Raw genomic sequence first — 21,611 nt, 5'->3', positions numbered from 1 at the left:
TTCAACAAGGAGTGCTTCTGTTCCAGAGCAAGGCACAACCCCAAGCACCCCATAAAATTAGTCCGTGAATCACTGATTCACAGAGCAAGCCACAATGTTGCATCTCTCCGAGTCTTGGTTTTGCCCTCTATATAATAAAGAGCACAACTTCTTCTTCCATTGAATGACACATCTGCAAGTATCCAGAAAACTGTCTGGCACTTTGGGAATACACAGTCAAAGTTTGTTAAATAGAAATACCATATACTATTTGCATGAAATTTACATTAAGGCAGGGAACACCATGGGACTCCATTGTGGGAAAAGGCAAAGAAATGAAGCTATTATCATATTTTCTGATGCTTAGGAGACTCCAGTCATGGCAGGAAAAAGGATTTCGTTTTCTTAAAAAAATAAAATAAAATTGTGGCCTGGAAGCAGTGTGTGGTATGGAAATGTGTGGAACTTCTAGAGCCAGGCAGACTTCAACCAAATCCTGGTCCCCTATTTCCAGTCCTATGACTTAAAGCAAACTGTAAAACCTTCCTTGTCTTTATCTTTAAAAGAGAAATGAAAATATCACCTTAGAAGGTTGTCTGTGGGATGAAAAATGTATATAAAAATGCTATCCAAATAGTTAGAACGAATTAATAGGTGCTAAATGTATGCTGAATAACATAATTCACTGTTATTAATATAATTAAAAATTTGGGAATACTTTGAAAAATTCGGGGTCATGTCTGGACTGGGCAACCTGTAAGTCACCAGTTTTTTAAAAAAATAGCTCATATTCGTATACCACAAATAGCGATAGCACTGTAGCTATTTTAGCTTCTATGAACTACTCAACCTATTTCCTGAATCTGAGGTTTAACAGATAAATTTACACAACCCATGACCTTACTAGCAGGTTACTGAACATACAGTGTGAAAGGGAGAAACAGGGACGAGGACTTGACAAAACAGATGTTTTAAAGGGAGAAAAAAATAGATATCCACTTAGCGTTTCATCCATGCCTGTTCAAGGTCATTTGCTCGCCCCGAGTCATGAAAGAGGAAACCCCACTTTAGACCCATGGGGAAGAGAGCTCTTGGCTTCAGTGATTGCAGCCCAGAGTCAATCTTCTCTCCATCTCGAGAAAGCCTCTGGGCCTCGAGTGTGGGGACAGGCTTGCCTCACCAACGCAGGAATGGCTTTAGACTTCATCTAGTCAAACACACTTTTTAAAAATGGAGGACCTGGCGGGGCGCGGTGGCTCAAGCCTGTAATCCCAGCAATTTAGGAGGCCGAGGCGGGTGGATCATGAGGTCAACAGATCGAGACCATCCTGGTCAACATGGTGAAACCCCGTCTCTACTAAAAACACAAAAAATTAGCTGGGCACGGTGGTGCGTGCCTGTAATCCCAGCTACTCAGGAGGCTGAGGCAGGAGAATTGCCTGAACCCAGGAGGCGGAGGTTGCGGTGAGCCGAGATCGTGCCATTGCACTCCAGCCTGGGTAACAAGAGTGAAACTCCATCTCAAAAAAAAAAAAAAAAAAAAAAAAAAAAAAAAAAAAGGAGGACCTGAGGCTCAGGGAGGAGAGGGGGCTTATAGCAGGTCAGACAGAGGGTCAGTGCCAGAGCCAGGCTTATACTCAGGGGACTCCTTGGGCAGTGCTTGCTCCACTGCCCACATGGTATTCCTGATCCTCTGCAGTTTGGTAAGCAAAACTGCAACAGTCTTTCACCTCCTCTTCTGTTCCTTCTTTCTCACATCCAGTGTCTCAACTCTGCTAAGCCCTGCTTGGGTTTGACCCTAAACACTTGAACTTTGTAAATGTGAGGCAGCTGGAGCATGGCCGCATCACACAGGCCTCCGCAGCTGCAGCACAGCTTCTCCCTCTGTGTTTCTCCTTCCCCCGCCCTTCCTTTTCTCTTTCATAATCTTTTTCCTACTTTTCCCAACTGACTTTACATAAAATTGAATAAATTCTTAGTGTGTTTCTTTTTCTTTTTAACCTGTGTTAGATTTTTCTTTATTTTTATTTCTAAAGTAGCATACACAAATGATTTAAGTGTTTCTGAAATGTGTGGAAGAAGATTTACAGGGTTCTGTGTTTCTGAAGCAGCAGAATTGGATATTTCTCCCTAAGAAATGTAATTCAGTTGCTTTCTGCCACTTAATTGTCAGATTTGCCTTTCTTGGAGGTCACTGGTCCCTGAAAGACAAAAGGTCCCTCGGCCCACAGGGGGATCTGAGTAGTTAATTCCACCTGTGAGCTACACAAAGGCCAGGGCAGAGCCTTGTCCAGAAAGTGCCTGGCAGGGCCCTGCCCTCTGCAGTGCTTCCTTGGAACTAAAAGGATTCTTTCATGGCACATGCACGCGCTTATATATACACCTGTACACATCTACATATTCACCCCTACACACCCACTCACAAACCACACACACACATACCCATATCCACAGCACCCACACTCACACATACCTATACACACACAGCTACACATCCACATATTCATCCCTACACACCCACTCACAAACCACACACACACATACCCATATCCACAGCACCCACACTCACACATACCTATACACACACAGCTATACACATCCACAAATTCACATCCACACACCCACTCACAAACCACACACACACACATACCCATATCCAAAGCACCCATACATACCTATACACACAGAGCTATACACATCCATAAATTCACAGCCACAAACACACATACCACACACACACATACCCATACTCACACCACCCACACTCACACATACCTATACACACAGTTATACACATCCACATATTCAAAGTCACACACACACTCACAAACCACACACACACACAGCCATATCCACAGCACCCACACTCACCCATACTTATACACACACATCTATACACATCCACAAATTCACATCCACACACACACTCACAAACCACACACACACACATATCCATATCCACACCACCCACACTCACACATATCTATACACACACAGTTATACACATCCACATATTTATACCCACACACCCACTTCAAGCCACACATAAACACACATACATCCAAACCACACACATTATACTTACACACTCACAAATCCAGGCCTCTCTAGTTTCGAAGGTCCCGCCATCCCAGAGGCACCCTCATCTCTGTGCGCCCCGATGTGAACCATATTTACAACTCGCTAGTGGCTCCAATAGTCTATGCAAACCAAAGGCCTCCAGGATCCTACAACTTAAGGTCACTCCCCCATGGTGGAATCCACATAGCTATCACTGGTTATGAGTGGGTGAGACCCTCCTCCAGAAGGGCAGAGTGGATCCTCAGAGAGGAGGAGCTGCTGATTTTTAAGTATCATCAGATTCTGAAAGAAATGTTAAGCTTTTGACCTAGAAAAAGTCAGAATTATGATGCGCTAATAATAAACTCAGAAGACAAAGATATAAAGAAAGAGAAAACAAGAGAGAAAGATAAGGTGGAACAGGGAGAGGTAGCTCAGTGGGTCGGTCCCCAATCCTGTTTACCTAAATGCTTTCTATTTAAATACCTAGTCTACAGAGACACAGGACCCTACATAAACTATTCCAATTCCTTCGATAAATCTTGCACTGGCCCTGTGCTCTCCAATAGAAAACTTTCACCCTCCTCTCTGACACCTCCGCAATAATGCTTAGTTATGATCTAACCCCAAAAGCACTGGAATGGCCATTGCCATTAGGGCCACTGCCAATGGCCATGCTTAGTCAAGCAGCCAGTGAGACCTCGTGGGCATCAGTGGTGCGAATGGCAGTAGCCAAAATACATCTGACACAAAGCAGCCAAAGGCACAGACCAGTGCTGTGGAAGAAGTAAAGGAAGACCCAGGAGGGAACCCAGCAGAGCACAGAGAAACTTTCTGCATGCCTCTGGAGGTCAGCCTGGGGCTGGAAGAAGCTCCCAGTACAGCCAGCCAGACAGCTCAGTGCTTCCCAATCTCCTCTGTTGACGTCCTAACCTCCATGTCTTAATTCTCAGAGAGACAAAGGAAGAAGTCATTTACTCAATAACTCAGTTCCTAGGGGTCAGGGAAGGGAAGTGACAAGCTCGAGCTCACTCAACAAGCCAAGAGCAGACCCAAGATAAGAACCAAAACCTTCTCACGCTTGGCTGAGGCTTTTCACTTCCCCATGCTTGCTCTTTTAGCTCTGGCTCTTCCTCACATGGGTAAAACGATGAGTAAGATTTAAAAATTCCCTCTACCTTCCCCTCCAAGGCCAAAACCAAAACTTAATTATAAGCCACACTCAATCAAAAATTCCCAGCTTATTTTTACTTCTCAGAAAAAGTTTTTTTTGAAAGACTTTGTCCCAATGAAATTTGAGAGCCCATGGTTTTAAATGCTTTTTGGCTGTTGTTTTGTTTTTGTGCCAAGCATGCTCATTTAGTTCAGTTAATTGACAAAACAAAAACGGCCATTAACGCTTCTGATACGCATGAGATTGGCCATGTCACCACACCCTCTAATAGCCAAAGGTAGGATAGGATATTCCCTTGTGTCATCTGGACTTTGCCGACACAGTGAGTTCTTTCAGGCTTTTTGCAAGATCTATAAACTCTTCTTTGAGACCCTTTGCTCAGAAGTGCTTCCAAATTCAGAAATGTTGTCTTTTAGAAAGGTAAAGAGTACATAAGCCATATATTATGTACATGCCCAGCAGGGTCTGAGTCACTCATCTTTCTGCTGAAAACCTCATTCATCTTGAGTGTAATACACAAAAGCTATAAAGAGTCTCCGGGCCAGCTTTTGCTTTCACATGCGTGATGAAATAAACTTCCCATTTTCAGAGCTTTTTGGATTTTGGACTTAAAAATAAGTGAATGTCTATGTGTCAGAAAATAGCTTATGACCCCATTTATTACTTCTGAAGGTATGAAAGGACCTGGATTTAAAACTGCAACACTCCAGAAAAAAATACACCATTAAAAAATAGGAAAAACACTTAGGATAAGTAGATGGATCACCTGGTGTGGGTACAGTGCTTGATTATCCTTGTTACAATCTAGGAAATAATATGGCTAGGTTCACTTCAGGCATAAACTGAAGGCTGAAAAGCTGGAAACACAAGTCCAGAGGGGCTGACTACGTGGGGCTTTTTCAGGGACGATTCAGGAATGTGCAGTCAGAGAAAGGAGAAGTTTCACGTCTCCTCATTTCCCACCCAGAACAACAAACAAAGAGGAACCTAGAGGACGTAGCAAAAACTTTACAAACAAATTTTATTCAAAGACCAGGCAAAAAGGAGGATGGATGTATATTTAATTTACATATCCCTCACCGTATTCCTGAGACACAAACATTATTAACTTTAGTTCACAAAATGGAAAACTTAGCAAGCTTAAGGAATTTGCCCAAGGGAAGGGCCAAGATTCCATCCAACCCAGGTTTGTTTGCTTCCAAACACTTGCTCCAGAACTTCAAGAAGCAGATGTCACTTGTCTGGATTTCAAAGAGTTGTGGTAGCTGAGTTTTTGTCTCAGCCTTGGAAAGCCCACTGGTCACAGTTTCTCTTTTCCTTTCTTTCTCTTTCTTTCCTTTACTTTTTTCTTTTCCTCCCTCCCTTCCTTTTTTCTTCCTTTTCTTTTCTCTTCATTCCATCCATCTACCTATCTATTAACCACCCCCCTCCAGTTTCTGTGGAACAGAGAAAGAGCAGGGGTGTCATCTACATGCATGCCTGTCACTCTGTAAGCTAAGAATGTATATCTTGTGTCCCTTCCCATGACTGCAAGCTGTCCCAGGGAAGGGCCTGAGAAGTAAGCTGGATACCACCTGCCTCAACCGGGTGTGATCCACAGCTCAGCAAGGCCATATGCCTCACTCACTGCAGGCTCAGCTCATTACTGCTGGGTGGCACCCTCCATCGAGCTGGGCTGAGCAAAGGACGCCCTGAAGGACGTCAGCCAAACACAGAAACACCAGTCACAGGGAAGCACTTGAAACACAAGCTATACTTCATTCAGTTTTAGGAGAAGGAGGCTCCTCTGGCTAGCAGAAACTTACCACCTCTTTGAGATGAAAGTTCTACCCAAGACACATGCTAATTAACTCCACGCTCCTTACCTATGCACAGCTCTTATTTATAGTGTGGGCGGTACAGAGAGATCAGGCTTTGAAGGCACACAGATGTGGTTTCAGATACCAAGCATGCCACCATTCTAATGAGGTGACATTATGTAAATTCCTTAACACCTCTGGACTTCTGTTTCCCCATCCGTAGAATGGGGATAATATCTGTTTCAAAAGTTCTTCAGAAGATTGCTAAAAGTGGGTACAAAATGCTTACCCTTGTCCTGCTGACAATATCCTACATGGCTCAGTAGGAACATAAGACTCAAGAGATCAGACAGCTTGTCAAAGCCCAGGCTGCTTGTGAGTGGGCAGAGTGACTATAAGACCGTGGGGCTTTTTGGACTCTCCACTTGCTCTTGCCCCAACCACAGCATGAAGCTTCTCTACATGAGGTGACTGGGAGCGAGCCTCATCATTGTGGCTGGAAAGGCCTGCATCTGGTTGCCAATGCAAATGAGAGAACTTGAAAAATGTTGGGATAGGTGTGTGTCACTCATTGTTCCTCATGATCAAAAAAATGATTGTGCATTTAATTTGGAAACTCAGGAGTCATCAAACTAAATAATAATTTTTAAAAAACCACATTAACTTAAAACAGAAGAGCACATTGCAGTAACTAAATCATCTGTGAGGTCAGCCTCCTTCTGCATTCATGGTGGTGAAGGCTCCAGAGTGTGGGAGTGAGCTGGTGCCTCTGTGCCACTCCTGTGTTTCTGCTTGTCTCTTCTCACTGTCATCAGCCTTTTATCGGAAGCCTCAACCAGAAAGTTGTTTCCTTCCTGGGAAGGAAAGCAGGGCTTCTTGGCTCCTTGAGGGGATTCTTCGAAGACACACTTGGTTCTCCGCATCCCAGCTCTCTCTTGGCAACCCTGCTAACTAGACACCTAGGTTTTGCCTCTTCACCTGTCACTAGAGGAAATAAGCCCAAGAGCTTACTAGAATCATCAGGCTAGATGTGGAAAGGCCCTTTCAAGTCATGAAATCCAGCCTTCCCATTTCACCAACAGTAAAACTGAAGCAGAGACCTGCTCCTCCCTTACGAGGAAGTGAGGCCTGCAGCTGACAGCTAAGCTTAGGTGGGCAGCCTTCCAGGACATGCGCTTTTCTGCTTTGTGCTCCCCTCCAAGTAATGTCAAGTGTAATTCAGGTGCTCCACAGAGAGCGCCCATGTGGAGGGAATGAACTCTATTGTAATAAGAGTCAAAACAATGCTTCCCTCTTCCCCCAGCACACCGCACTCTGTATAACACTGGCCAAGCTCCGCTTGGACATGTGTTTCCTCCCCGGCTTCTGCCATGGAGGGAGAGCCACCTGAGAGCAGGGGTGATGTTGTATTGATCGCTCTATCCTAGTGCAACAAAAGGCAAGAACCCACCCCATACATATTTGTCAAACAACTAATCTCATTTTTATGCTTGATCCATCATAAAACTGCAATTAAACTCTTTGGGGCACTCCATTTCCCCAGTTTCATTTTAAAAATCTAATTATCTATGCCATACAGAATTTTTATTAGAAAGTGAAGTCATTAAATAAGCAGACACCAGACTCAGGCCCTGAGATAATTGCAAATAGAAACGCATCTGTCTGCAGTGCCAAGCTGGACCTGGTAAACACACTGCTGGGAAACATGGCACCCATTTTCAGCTCTTGGATTTGTGGGGAAAATGGGGTTCTTAAACTAGGGAAATTAGGCTTCTAAATTACACAAGAAAGGTTCATGAGCATTTCTATAACTGCTTTTCAATATCTCCAATTTCCTAGGTGATAGCTGTACTGACAGACTGAATACCAGCACTTTGGGCGGCTGAAGCGGAAGATCTGCTTGAGCCCAGGAGTTCAAGACCAGCCTGCGCAACATGGAGAAAGCCCACCTCTACAAAAAAAAAAAAAAAAAGACCTTGGTGATGCACACTTATGGTCCCAGCTTCTCAGGAGGCTGGGGTGGGAGGATCACTTGATCTGGAGAATTCGAAGCTGCAATGAGCTACAATGTCATCAATGCACTCTGAGTGGCAGAGCATGACCTTGTCTTAAAATAAGAAAAAAAAAAATAGACTGAATCCAGATCACCTTTGTGTTTGAAGAGCCATCCACTCATATGTTCTGACCTTATTGTTTCTCCTGTCTTTGTATCCCTGGAAAGCAACTGTTATGCTTTCCATTCATAAATTCAATCACAAAATCTTGGCCTGCCTAAAGGTTCAGTTTATTTCAGTGACAAACCAGCAATCCATTCTTGGGCAAAGGAAGCTACTTCTAGCACCATCAAACATTTCCCTTAACTCAGATGTGTCAAACTCCTCTTCTATTTATCACTTGTAGAAATAAAACCCCAGCCAACTGCAGAAACCCTTCTTAAGGCTATGTTGAGAGCTAAACCCTAATAAACTCTCTAAATATTTACTAAGAGACTGAGTTACAACGCTGACCAGTTCCACCCCTGTTAAAATCTGCCTGCATTATCCAAATACAATTATTTTAGGTCACTGACATGCCAGCCAAGGAAACGACAAGACTGTGTACCACAGCACAAAGAGCAAGTGGAACCTAGCTTTAAATTCTGGTCCTGCCACTTCCTAGATGCTAGACACGATGTAAGGGACTTTACCTTTCCCTGTTTTCGTAACTGTAAAATGGAGACAATGATACTAATGTCACAGAGTTGTAGTGATAATTGGGAAAAATGTATATTCATGTTTATGGTAGCTTAAAAAAAGTTCAACATGCTCAGAATAAAAAACACGAAGCATTCATTTTAAAGTATTCTCAGAGATAGAATACGTTTCTAAAACTCAGGGTGTTTATTGCCACCTCAAATTTGTTCTTCTCTGAGAAATGAAAAGTGTTAGTAATTCCTGCGCTGTAGTGATATTGCGGAACATAGCTTATCTAGTGAAAGATAACTTGAAAATTAACCAGCAGTGCTAGGAGCCTGAGCACAGGCAATTTTTAACCTTCTCAGATAATGAATGGATCTCCAAAGGCTAGAATTCATCCAAAGAGCTTTGTACCATGGTTCTAAGGGGACCCAGAGGCCCAGTAACTGAGAACACATTTCTAATCAATATAACTAAATAACAGCAAGTCTACTGTGAGGCGGGCACCATGCCAGACCCTCTAAATACATCAGATCCTTTAAATCTTAGAATGCAAATATAATTATTGCAATTTCTCAGACGTAAGAATTGAGACCCAAAGAGGTTAGATGCACCTTCAACCACAGCTAAGACAAAGCAGTAGTGGAGTTTGATCTCATGCCTGACTCTTAAGACCACTTTCTTTCCAATCACCATGATGCCTTGTCAGGTAATTCATGCAGCCACTGAGACAAGATTTTAACCATGATGAAGTAGGAACTGGAGGCTTCTATGAGAGGATGAGTCAAAACTCAGTGAGAAAGGCAGGCCTGGTTCCCTGCCATGCTTCTCTCCCCTATGCTGCTTACAATGGCTGATGGGTGGCTCTCTAGCCATCACTCCATTGCTCCTCAAGTGGGCAGTGGAAGGACAAATGTATTTGGCCACAATGCACAGGCCACCTGATTCAACCCTCATGGGTGACTTAGTCAAGTGGCCATCTCTGGGCCCACATCAGCCTGCCCTTCCTTTTATCACACCACCTCTCTCACTGTCTTACAAGGATCTTTTCCCTTGACTACATTTTTTTTTTTTTAAAAACAGAAAGACTGTTCATTTTTTGAATCCCTTGTTTCCAAAAATGTATTTGGTACAGAGCAGATACTCAATAAAGGTAGGGTACATAAATGAATTAAAGGATTCAACATCAAGGCTGGGCAAAATGCTTCTGGAGGATGCCTCTAACACTGATATTTTATAGCCTAATTATTCCTAAGTCAGTTCTCAATCTCTGGACAGTGATTCAGGGCTCTCTTTAACACTGAGATCTCCCAAAAGAACCAGGACATTATGGGTTCTTCGGTATTTCGAAGTGTTCAAAACACTCCCTGTAGGCTATTCTATTCCATCCTAAAAGAACAGGACAGGCAAATGTGGCCAATAGGATAGATGCCATCAACCGCATTTTAAAGACTGAGAAACTGAGGCTATATGAGTGAATCGATTTTCTCAGGGCCAACATTTGACACTGAGGCTGCTGATTCTCTGGTCTTCTTGTGCTATCATAATACTTGCTCAGCTTACCTTTAATAAACCTAGAGCGTGGCAACGTGAAGGGAGTACTGACGCATAAACACCAGGGAAGGGAGGGAACAGCCACACTGGAGACTCACTGATAGCTGACAGTGGGTGCCCCTATGGCCCTGGGGAGCTATGAACTCCCTGCCCAGGGCTAGCTTGGGAGGGTCTGTTCAACTCTGTGTCCCTGACTTAGCTGGTTGCATCTGGGCCTGGGAGTAAAAGCAAACTGAATTCTTCTTGGTGCTGAGTAAAAACAGGAAATCACAAGTGGTTCTCTCTGCGCTCAGCTGGGGTCCTCAACAGTTCAGGTCAAGGGTACACTTGGGACACACCAGGCAGCTCCCTGGCAGCTTCCTCCACAGGAGTCCAGCAGGGACAGGGAAAGTGGAGACACCGTCCGAGAGCCTCCTAGAGTGCGGGTTTAGGCAGCTGGACTGAGGAGGTCTCTGTGGTCCCTCTGGGACTGGGCCAGGGAGCCCAGCTGAGATGCGTGTATGTCAGTCTCATCACTTTTCCATTCATTCAACCAAAACTGAGGGCTGACTGTGTGCTCAAATCAATGTGACCTCAGGGAAATAGCTCACTTGCTCTGAGCTTAGTTTCCTCATCTGCAAAGTGTAGAGTCCCTGCCCCCCGTGGCTATTGTGAAGATGAAAGGAAGTAACACCAGTGAGGTCCTTCCACGTTTGGGATCTGCTTTTAGCACCGAGGTACTATGCGCCCACTATGTGCCCAAGCTGTGATGCTGCTGCTCCTTCCCAGAGCCAGAGCCCAGAGGCAGGAGGGAATGTGGGCAGGTCTGTTCCACCTCGCTTTCCCACTCTCCCCTCACAGGAACCCAGGGCCAGCAGGAGGTGAAGTTCTGCCAGCCCCCAGCCTGGGCCCAGCGCCCATGTTTATGACTGTTTATTTCAGAGCAAGTAGAAAGGAGAAATTAGAGCCATGAAAGACAGGACAACAGACCAATAAAAACCAGCTCCCAGAAAAGTGAGAAGGAACAAGACAGGCAAAACTGTCACCATAGCAACACAAGACAGTCAGAAGCACGCAGGGAAAACAGCCCCTGCTCTGCCTCCTGTCTCCACTGCAAAGCAAGCCCTCACCCCCAACCCGAGATCAGTGAAAGCTGACAATCGATCCACCCAAAGACCCCTGCTCCCCAAGCCCAGACTCGGCTAGCAGCCACTCTCCTCCTGCTGGCCCGGCACAAGTCCCAGCCTCCCAGGGTCCCAGATCGGCATTCTGTGCCCTGGGGACTGGACACTGTGCAGATGGCCCAGGTCCCATCCAGAGGAGATAGTGACTGGTGACAGAGAGGAAAGTTTCTAACAGGAAAAAAAGGAGGGTCACATAGGTTCAGGGGAGATCAAGGCCCTAAACTCCAGCCCCGTGACCCTGTCTAGGGTTCCCTGGGGAGCAGGCGGGTAAACAAGGATGTGGGAGAGGACATCAGGCCCTGGACCCAGAAGGGTCGCTCCATCAGTTCTGGACTTGGCACTCCCCAAACAGTGACTGGGGGAATTCTGGGGATGGGTTGGGAAATAGCTTTGGAGGCCTTAAATGACAAAGCTAGTGGCCCCTGGTCTCTGAGGACATTGGCTAGCAAGTAGGAGCAGCTTGGAGGAGGACCCAGGGACGGGCTGGCCCATTTTGACAGTGAATGTCTCCTGGCAGACAAGACAGGTGTCTCCACCAAAAAGCATGGCTGGCCTGGGACCAGCATTTTGGGAAGTGGGTCAAATTGTTCCCAAAGCTCAATATTGGAAAAGTGCCTTTTGCCAAACTGGGGTTCTGGGTTCTGAGGGAGGAGAGAGGGTGACGGCAAGGAGTGCTGGGTCCCAGGCACAGCAGCTTTCAGGCTGGCTAAGACCGTCTGTGGCAGGTGGCAGCGGAAGGGTCCAGGTGTATAGGGACGGCGGAAGGAGGTCCATCCTTCCTTCTGGGGCTGTAGAGTGTCCAGGAGCCCGGGGCCTCGGGTGGTGGGAAGGGGAGTATTGGGGTACCCTGCAAGACTGGAGCTTATGCTACCTGGGGGTGGGGAGTAAGTGAGTGAGGGACGAGGGAGGGTGGTCTGGGAAAGGAACACAACCAGGAGGCAGCCACCGCAGAAAGGGGGCTACGGGGTACAAAGCCCGACCTCTGGCCGGTAAGCGCTGGAGAAGGGCTCCAGGACCGGGTCCTCCGCTCTGCCTCCCTCCAGAAGGCTGCAGGGGCGTCCGGGTAGAGAAGGGTGGCCGGGAGGCGCCCGCCCCGCCCCGCGGTGCCCCGCGCAGGCCGAGCCCCGCGCCCGCAGACCCCCGCCCGCGCCCCTGCCGCGCGCCCCCAGCCGCGCCGCGCTCACCGAGTCGCCGCCGCCCAGCTCCGCCGCCCGCTCCGCCGCCGCCGTGGACGCCTCTCCCGCGGCCGCCGCAGCCTGCGAGACGGCCCCGGAGCCCCGCCTCGCCCCGCCCCGCCCCGCCCCCAGCCCGGCTCGCGGCGGCCGCCCCGCCCCAGCCCCGGGGATCCCCACCCGCGCTGTCACCCGCCGCGTCCTCACCCTCGCCCGGACGACCCCCATCTCCTTTCCCGCCTCTGCCCTCTGCTCCCAGGAGCTGGTGCGGACCCGCCCAGCGCGGTCGCCCCCGCCCCTTCACAGCCTTGGCCTCTTGGCCTTGCCCTCCCGGAGGAAGCCTGAAGCAGACCTTTCTGTTTCTGCGCACCGAATTCCTCCACACCCACTATTGCCCTCCAAGAAAAAGGAGGAATCCCCGCAATCTCCAGACGTTCATTCACCTTCAAATCCATGGCCAGCCAAATCATCCCAATCCCTAGGCCCGCTCCCAAATTACTTGAGATTCTGAACCCAGCCTCGCTCCCAGTTCCTTTTCGCCCATCCTATTAACAGATCTCATCCTGGGGGCCCGCAGTTATCCCATGGGATCACAGTAAAGGCTTCCCAAAGGCTTAATCCAAAAGATGTAATTAACCTTCAAGAGTTAGTCCGAAAAAACACTTTAAAAATTCTAGGATGCAAAAAGAAAGCATCATTGACAGGATCATTGTTCTAAAACATCTGCCATGGAGGGTTTTTGCATTAGAGAGAGGGAGATTCAGGAAACCAGAGAGGACTCAGTAGTGCCAAACAGGTTGTGAGTCAGAGCTCCTGTTGAGGGGAGGGAGAGCTCCTGGGGACCCCGGCTTCGGCTGCTTCCTTTCCTAGTCCATCAGCCAGAACACCATGAAACATGTGTTAAATTCCCGTAGTGTGCCAAGGTATGTGCCCGACGCTGCACAGGTTGGGGCCCTGTGTGGGCTGGGGTCAGGAGAACGTGCTGAGGTCCCTCTCCCTTCTGATATCCAGGGTGCTTCTCCTGGAGGGACTTACTGCCCAAGTTTCCTCTGGGCTCTGAGAGGCTCTCCTGAACTGCCCACAGAGACTCTTGGTCTGTTTTTTTTGGCAAAAATTCACAGAGGGCAGGAAGGCACTGCCTAGTTAGAGTGAAATTATTTCCCACTTGGAAGGGGTCCTTAGGACCAGAAAAACACTTTCCCATTATCTTTTTGAGTTTTCCCCAAGCCCTAGACCAGCCTCCGTTGTCAATCTCCGCAAAGGTGTTTTATCTGTGAGTGTTTCTATGAGAAAAGCCTTCTTGCCATGAGCTAAACCATATCTACTTCACACACACACACACACACACACACACACACCCCTAAAATTTTCTGGCATAATCTGTTCCCCTTGAGCTTGGCTAGGTTTGAGGACCAGCAAGGACTCATCAGCCACAGACACCATTCATCCCCATAAAACACTATCATTTCAGACCATGCGAGGACTTTTCGCCTTACACCCATCTGTCTCTAATAATACAGCTTAAGTTTATGAGTAGACTATTTGATGCCTGAGATTTCACTTCCACACACTTAGAGATGGCTTCTGTTTTAATAATTGAGGGATACCTGCATGGTATTGCCCAGCCTATTAGGAAATAATAGGGTTTTCTAATGATCAGTGTGGAGCGTAATAATTGTTTCCTAAGACACAATAACCTGATGAAAGTCTTTTAACTTTATCAGTAATACTAATAACAAGTTTAAAGGTTATTATAATAAATATTATAGTTAAATTAAACTGTCATTTAGGAGGCAGGTAAGTTGAGATGGAAAACATCACTCACAATGTTTGCTAAAATATCTTTGCTTAATATCTTAATTAAATTAAATGTAAACTGAGTTATTCTAGCTTCAAGGACATCTTTTTCATGTGTTTGTTTTTTAAAAGAGATTGATGAAGCATGGATGATGTGCCAGGCACTGCTAAGTGATGGAATAAGGACACAGTTCCCTGGTCTTGAGGAGGACACAGACAGGCTGGATGTGGAAATGGTGTACAATAGAGATATTTGCCATATGGGCCCAGGAAAAGAAAGAATTCATTGTGATTGAGGGAAACTGAGAGTAGTTCTTGAAAAGGGCAGTTTTAAGCTAAAATTGAAGGTGGAAAGTTAGACTTCGAAAGGCAGGAAGTGGGGACAAAGACACTCCACGCAGAGAGGCAAAGTGGAGCCTGGGTGAAAAGTGATCCGGGGTGGCCAACGTACCAGGGGGATCCCGCAACATGGGACAGAGATGCAGAGCTAGAACATCAGCCTGAGAATCTGTACTTGATCCTGGGAGCTCCTGGGGACTACGTGGCCTTGACCAGAGTACCGAATAAGGAGACTGATGAGAGGTTAAGGTCCTTAGCAACAGTGAATGGAGAAAGAAGAGGAGGCAACAGTGCCTTCTCCACCCACTGAGACCTGTCCAAGACCGTGTGAAGCATTCCCTCTAAATCACTCAACCATTTACATTTCCCTTTCCCACCTAACTCTTCCCTCTTCGAAGGATCCTTTCTGCTTCTGGACTTTTGATGACATTCCTACCTCTGCCATCTCAGCTACCAAAAATTATTTCTTCCAATGCTAATGGTGGCCTAGGGGACAGCGTGATACCTTGGGCTTGAACTTCTGTCCTCTGAGTATTTCTATAAAATTGACAGTCTGAACCACTTACTCCTTTGACACATCACGTGTGACAGCTGTTTCTTAGTAGTGGCATTCAGGACTTTCACATAAACAAGTTTCTCAGGGACAGGGACTTTTTAAATTTTTTCTGAGTCACAGATGAAACCGTAGATTTGAAGTCAAAGCTGAACATAAATCTGAATTCTGCCACTCACTTCATACTTTATCATTTGGTGTTTTTGTTTTCTCTTCCATAAAATTGGAGTAATAAAATCTACCTGAGAAGGTTGATGCAAAGGCTATTATAAACTGCTTTGTAGCTGTAAAAGAAAAAATACGTAACGTGTCGTGTGTGTGTTTGTGCGTGTGGCCTCGTGGTGCCTTGAATTGCACTGGGAGTGTGGGAAGTGCTCATTCCAAGCTGTGTTAAAGTGCTCATTAACCCACTGACTGGTGGGTTAATTCATGGATAAGGACAGGGCGGGGAGACGGAGGAATCCTGTGTGGTGAAGCCTTGTAGTGCTCTGTGCTTGGTACTCTGTGAGGAAGGAATCTTTATTTTTGCCCTCCAAGCCCACTAATCTCCAGCAGGAATTATATAATGTTTTCCCCCTGGCATTACTATAATAGCTTCCAAAGGTGGTGGGTTTTCTTGCCAATTGCTGTCCGGGGCCCCTTTATATAACTAGGGGTTTCTACGGAAACATGGACTAGGTTTCAGAGGGAGCATAATAGATTTGATTATGAACGTGGAGCCAATTTTCACAGCTGACATGCTGCACACTTCCTTGTTGCAAAAATCGCAGCCCAAACTGTGTAGAGAAACTTTGTGATAGCTGCAAATCCTTGCCCGTGGCTGAGTTGGAGCTCACGACTTAAGAGTTCTGCCTCTACTCATTTTGAATCACTGAGCATGTCAGGCTCTTCCAGACCTTCCTTCCTTTACACATGGTTCACCACTGCCTTGAATGACCTTTCAACCTGGTCTGTTCTTTGAGTATCTACTCATTATTTTTGAAACCTGATTCAAAAGCAACCCCTCTAGAATGACTCCTTCAACTCTCCATGACCAAGTCAATTGTTCTTTTCCATGTGCTTCCATAGACTAGCACTCATACCTCTACAGGAGCACTCACCACGCTGTGGTGATTGGATAAGTTTCTACACAGTTGGTTCTTGTTATGTGCAGTAGCTATATTCTATAATGTCTCTTAAATACTGAATAAATGCTGAGCAAAAGCTTCTGGGGGAAATATAGGGTTAAGCTCCCTGTAAGCCTTTGGTCACATATTCGTCAACTAATGAACACATAAACTTGCTTTATGTGTGTTTCTGTTTAAAAATACTTTATTTAATATACAATGTTGATTCACTAACATTGAACCTGGCTGGGCGTGGTGGCTCACGCCTGTAATCCCAGCACTTTGGGAGGCCGAGGTGGGCGGATCACGAGGTCAGGAGTTCGAGACCATCCTGGCCAACATGGTGAAACCCTGTCTCTACTAAAAAAATACAAAAGAAATAGCTGCACGTGGTGGCACATGCCTGTAGTCCCAGCTACTTGGGAGGCTGAGGCAGGAGAATCTCTCCAGCAAGGGAGGTGGAGATTGCAGAAAGCCGAGATCGAACCACTTCACTCCAGCCTGGCGACAGAGGAAGACTCCACCTAAAACAAAAACAAAAACAAAAACAAAAAACACTGAACTCATGGTAACAGCACTATAACTCATGCCTGAACGAAGTTTATATAACACATGTATTTTCTCTGTAAGGAACCTCCCAGCCTTCTTTGAAACACTAGATGCCACTTCAGCACTGTGCTTTGAGGTCATTATTTAACAGTGTAATCACAGTCAACAAGCACAAAAACGAGAAAGAAGTGTAACACTAAATAGATCACAAAAAGGACGCTGTATGCGAACTGAAACAAGGCAGAATATGGTCTGGCTGGACCTCAGCTGGGAACACGCCTCTCTGGGTGCCTCAAGTGCTTCATGCTTGGGGAATGGCTACAGATCACAAAAGCGATGGAGCATTGAGTTTGAGGTTACAAATACATTTTAACAGGTAGGCAATATCACAAATCAGAATCTTCTAGTAGTGAACAGCAACTGTATGTGCCTCTGGAATAGACTATGAGCTCTTTGAGGCCAGGATTGATGCTTTATTATTGGTCTTCATATCTCCTCCACACTTAGAAGAGCACCCGACACATAAAAATTACTAATATTTAACTAAAGCCAGTTGGCTGAGTGAATCATTCAATCTGGCCTTGCATTTCTTTAGATTTTTACCAACAATTTAATAAATGTACATTAATAAAGCACAAAAATAATGTGGCTGCTTCTTTCCCCATATGAATGTCAAAGATCTGATTAGTTTCCTGCCAATTATTTGATAAGAGCCCCCAACTCTGGATGTAAAGAGCATTCTATTTAGAGTAGATTCCTCATATGTTACAAATGTAGATAATACATTGCTTCCAAGGTGGGGAAGAGTATAAACAACACCATCCACCTTTCTCCCCTACAAAGAGAAGTGGAAGATGAATTCTCAGGATTTGGAAAAATAAAGTCAAATGATAGTCAACAATGAAGAAAGAAAAATTACATAGCCCAGGAACTGTAAGGGTCACTGGTGACACACTGATAAGAGGGAAGGAGTGTAGGGACAGCGAGGTTAGAAAGACCATGTAGGAACTTTGCATACTTCATTGCCCTCAGTCTTGTTTCTCACATCCATCATTAAAATGGCTGTAACAGGACTTGCCACAAAGAATTGTTTTTGCAACTAATGTTTATTGAGGGCCTACTATGTGCTAGACAGAAATGTTAATAAGATCATGAATGTGCAGACAATTAATGAGTAGCTAGCACAGTGCCTGATGTAACCCAGCATATTAGCTTCACGTTGCTACAAAGAAATACCCGAGACCAGATAATTCATAAAGAAAAGAGGTTTAACTGGCTCACAGTTCTGCAGGCTATACTGAAAGCATGATGTTGGCCATCTGCCCAGCTTCTGGGGAGGCCTCAGCAAACTTGCAACCATGGCTGAAAGTGAAGGGAGGCAGGCACATCTTACATGGCCAGAGAAAAAGTAAGAGAGAAAGTAAGTGAAGGAGGTATTACCCACTTTTAAAACATCCGGATCTCCTGAGAAGTTACTCACTCACTATCATGAGAGCAACACAGAGAGGATGGTGCTAAGCCATTCTTGAGAGCCCCGCCCCCACGATCCAATTATCTCTTACCAGGCCCTACCTCCAACACTGGAGATTACAATTCCACCTGAAATTTGGTGGGAACACAGGTTCAAACCATATCACTCAGCTACCAAATTTAAAAAGTGATTATAGTTATTTTCACGTGCAAAAAATTTTTTTGTTCTTTCTGTCTCTCTCTTACTCTCTGATATGCAAACTCTCAGCATGTGACTTCTATTTCTTCTAAGTCCAAATCTTCTGATACTTTTTATAGGTCAGTTAATCTCATTCTTTGGCTGGCCAGGTAAACCCAGAAATTGCTGATTGTATCTACTGTTGGCACCTCTGACAAAGGACTCAAACTCACCACCTTCAAAGCTCACAGTCTCCCAAATCACCACCATCGAAGTAATGACACCTATATGCTAGCCTTTGAGCAGAGATTTAGAGCATTTAATAGACATATGCTAGTCATCTATTCAACTACACAAACAGGTAAGTAGGGATCACTTATGACTATACCCATTTATAGCCTGGAAATTAAGGCTTGATGTAACTTGTTCAAGTCATCAAACTGAGTTTCAGCCACAGCCAAGAAATTAAAACACGGGTGTCATGACTCATAGTTTGGGACCAAGTCTTAAATTCTTCAGACAACCAAATCTTCTTCTTTTACTTTGCAAAAACTTTCTTTGCTTTGCAGAAAATATATTTGTGAGCAAGTGGGTAGGTCTGATTCAGATATAGGCCAAGGGTCTCTCTTCCTATCAGAGATTCTGTCCTCGTTCTCTCTTGTCTGTCTCTCTTTCTTTTTCTCTTATTTGAAAAGTTTCAACAAATTACTTCTGTTCCAAGTCCTGATCCGCTGATATTTTTTCATGGGTTTGTTGAACTTAATCTTTAGCTGCTGAAAAATGCAATTTCAGTATGAAGACAGTGTTAAAATTATCATCAAACAGAATGGTTGACTCTATAAAGCTTCTTTGTAAGCTCTGCTAATATTATATTAATATTTCATGTGTAAATGCTGATTACTACATGAGACAACTACATAAATGGCCATATTCATGATTTTCAGCCTATCATATTTGCCTTTTAACCCTGTAACTACATGAGAAATGCCTTAGACTAGTGATACTTGCAGGAAACTTGCTATCTTTAGAATTCATATTTGGTGTATCTTCTTTCTTATTCCTCCTTCAGCCACTGCCCAGGTGAACCCCTTATCAATTTTCACCACAGTTATTTTAACAGGTTTCTGATTGGTCCCCCTGCCTTCATATCTAGCCTATCTCATTCACTGTCTACCCTGCATCCCAAGTGACCTTTCTAAAAGACAGCTAGAATCTCGGAGTCTCTTTATTGAAACTCTTCAATGGCTCACCATTAAGCTAGACCACAGTCTTGCGTTCTCTGCAGAACTCATATGGCCAGTTATAATCTGCCTTTACTCGTTCTTTCTGCTGCATTTCCCTCCACTTTTTAATTCAAAATATATCACTTCTATCTGCTTTTGTACCTGCTATTTCCTCTTCCTAGAATTTATCTCAAAGTGTTTTAATTCCGCCCATTATTTCCTGGGGTCCTGAAAATTAGAAATTATACACACACACATATACACACAAAACACACAACGTTTGTGTTCTCAATGTTTGATATCTAAATATCTAACATAAACTTAACATAACTTAAACTTAGTATTGACCTCTAATATAAACTTAATCATATCCACTGAGTTGATCTGCACTACACTGAATCCTCAAGATCCAGAGATTAGAAAAAGTGCCCTTTCAAATTATATCTGGAAAAGTACAATCAAGCCCGGAAAAACAATGTGATAACTTTTTCATAAAGAGGCTGTTTGGATGCTTTTGTGTGTGTATGAATAAAGCAAAACTCCATGATGTTGTGTGATCTTAAAATAAAATCCACATTAGTGATTATTAATCAAATCCAACAAATAGTTCTTGGCTTCTGATGTCAAAACACTTCCTTTTCTCACATGCCAACACCTCTACGTTTTCTTTGTTTTAATTATACTAAGCGTCCTTTTGTTCTTCCTGGGATATTTGCCTGGAGGCTGGGGCAAACTCTAAATAATAGTCATCATCATTATGAAAAATAGTACTTACACCGTCTATTTTTAGAGCGGAAGACAAACCTCCAGGCATGCCCAGTATGACCCTGGCAGGGCTACAGTGGTTTCCTGAAGACAGTCTTGGGCTCTTGAATATTTCACCTGTCTCATTAGTGTCACTCATGTAAGATGGCAGCTGCTTCATCTGATAAACTCTATCAAACTGCCTCCCATCTGTTAGTAGGAGAAGAAATGGAAAATTTTAGAAAATCTGGTGGTTTTATGTTTACATATATAAATGCTATTACTTTTCTGATTTCTGTTTCATCTATACCTACGCTTCAGTGAATCCATTTCATGAGTAAAAAGGAACATTACCTTTTATAGTTAAGCATTTTCAGCTCTTAGAATCTCAGAGGAGAAGGGGCTTTAGGCATAATCTAAACCTATTTATTCATTTGGCAAACAAAGAAACTGAGGCCCAGAGAGGGAAGGTGATTTCCCAAAGTCATAAGGCAAATAAACGGCAGAGCTGAGATTCAAAACCACAGCAATCGTGTGCTGCTTCCAGGCTGGTGTTTTGGGGTCTCTGATACCGAACATTCACCCGGCCTTCTGCTACGAGCACTAAAGTTTACAGCTTGTTGCGTATCTAGGAAGCTCCTCTTCTGTTTGTAAATTATCAAGTTCCTTCACAATTTCTAATGGATCCCATTGGCTTCCATTAAGTCTTGTCTCCAGGAAGGATGAGTGTATATAGTGGAAGGACCTGGCCAAATATGTGGACAAGAGTCAGAAACTGCTCTTCTAAACAGGCAGAGTGAACTAGTGGCAAGAGCTTGCAGTCCTCATCCCTGGGTGGTGGGAACAGCTCTGCTTTGAATTCCTTGTATGATTTTGGGTTAGTCAGCAAACTTCTCTTGTCTCAATGTTTTTATTTGTTCACTGTGGCTAATAAATACCTGCCCTGCCTACCTCATAAGAATGCTGAAAGAATCATATAAAATGGCAGAAGTAAAAGGACTGTGAAAAGCAAAACAAGAAATCATAATTTCATGTAGCAGAAGAAACACAGTGAAATATGTTGGCTTTGTTTATTG

At 44.7% G+C, this 21,611-nt stretch overlaps 1 protein-coding gene across 10 annotated transcripts in view; it reads right to left on the bottom strand.

Annotated features, from left to right (window-relative positions):
• Window positions 1-13,129, bottom strand: part of CYRIA (CYFIP related Rac1 interactor A) — a 117,063-nt gene extending 103,934 nt beyond the window's left edge. For 8 of the 10 annotated variants that reach the window (XM_078349927.1, XM_054245186.2, XM_078349928.1 and 5 more), the window contains exon 1: window positions 12,589-12,662. The gene's annotated coding sequence lies outside the window, so the exon portion shown is untranslated. Of the gene's footprint in view, window positions 1-12,588; window positions 12,663-12,783; window positions 12,852-13,019 lie in introns of those variants that run through there. The other 2 variants (XM_078349930.1, XM_078349929.1) reach the window with 2 other exon arrangements.
• Between the last annotated feature and the right edge of the window lie 8,482 nt (window positions 13,130-21,611).

Source organism: Callithrix jacchus, chromosome 14 (assembly GCF_049354715.1).
Source record: "Callithrix jacchus isolate 240 chromosome 14, calJac240_pri, whole genome shotgun sequence".
NCBI classification, from domain to species: domain Eukaryota; kingdom Metazoa; phylum Chordata; class Mammalia; order Primates; family Cebidae; genus Callithrix; species Callithrix jacchus.
Note: the sequence above shows the minus strand (reverse complement) of the source record. Positions and strands in the feature narration are given on the sequence as shown.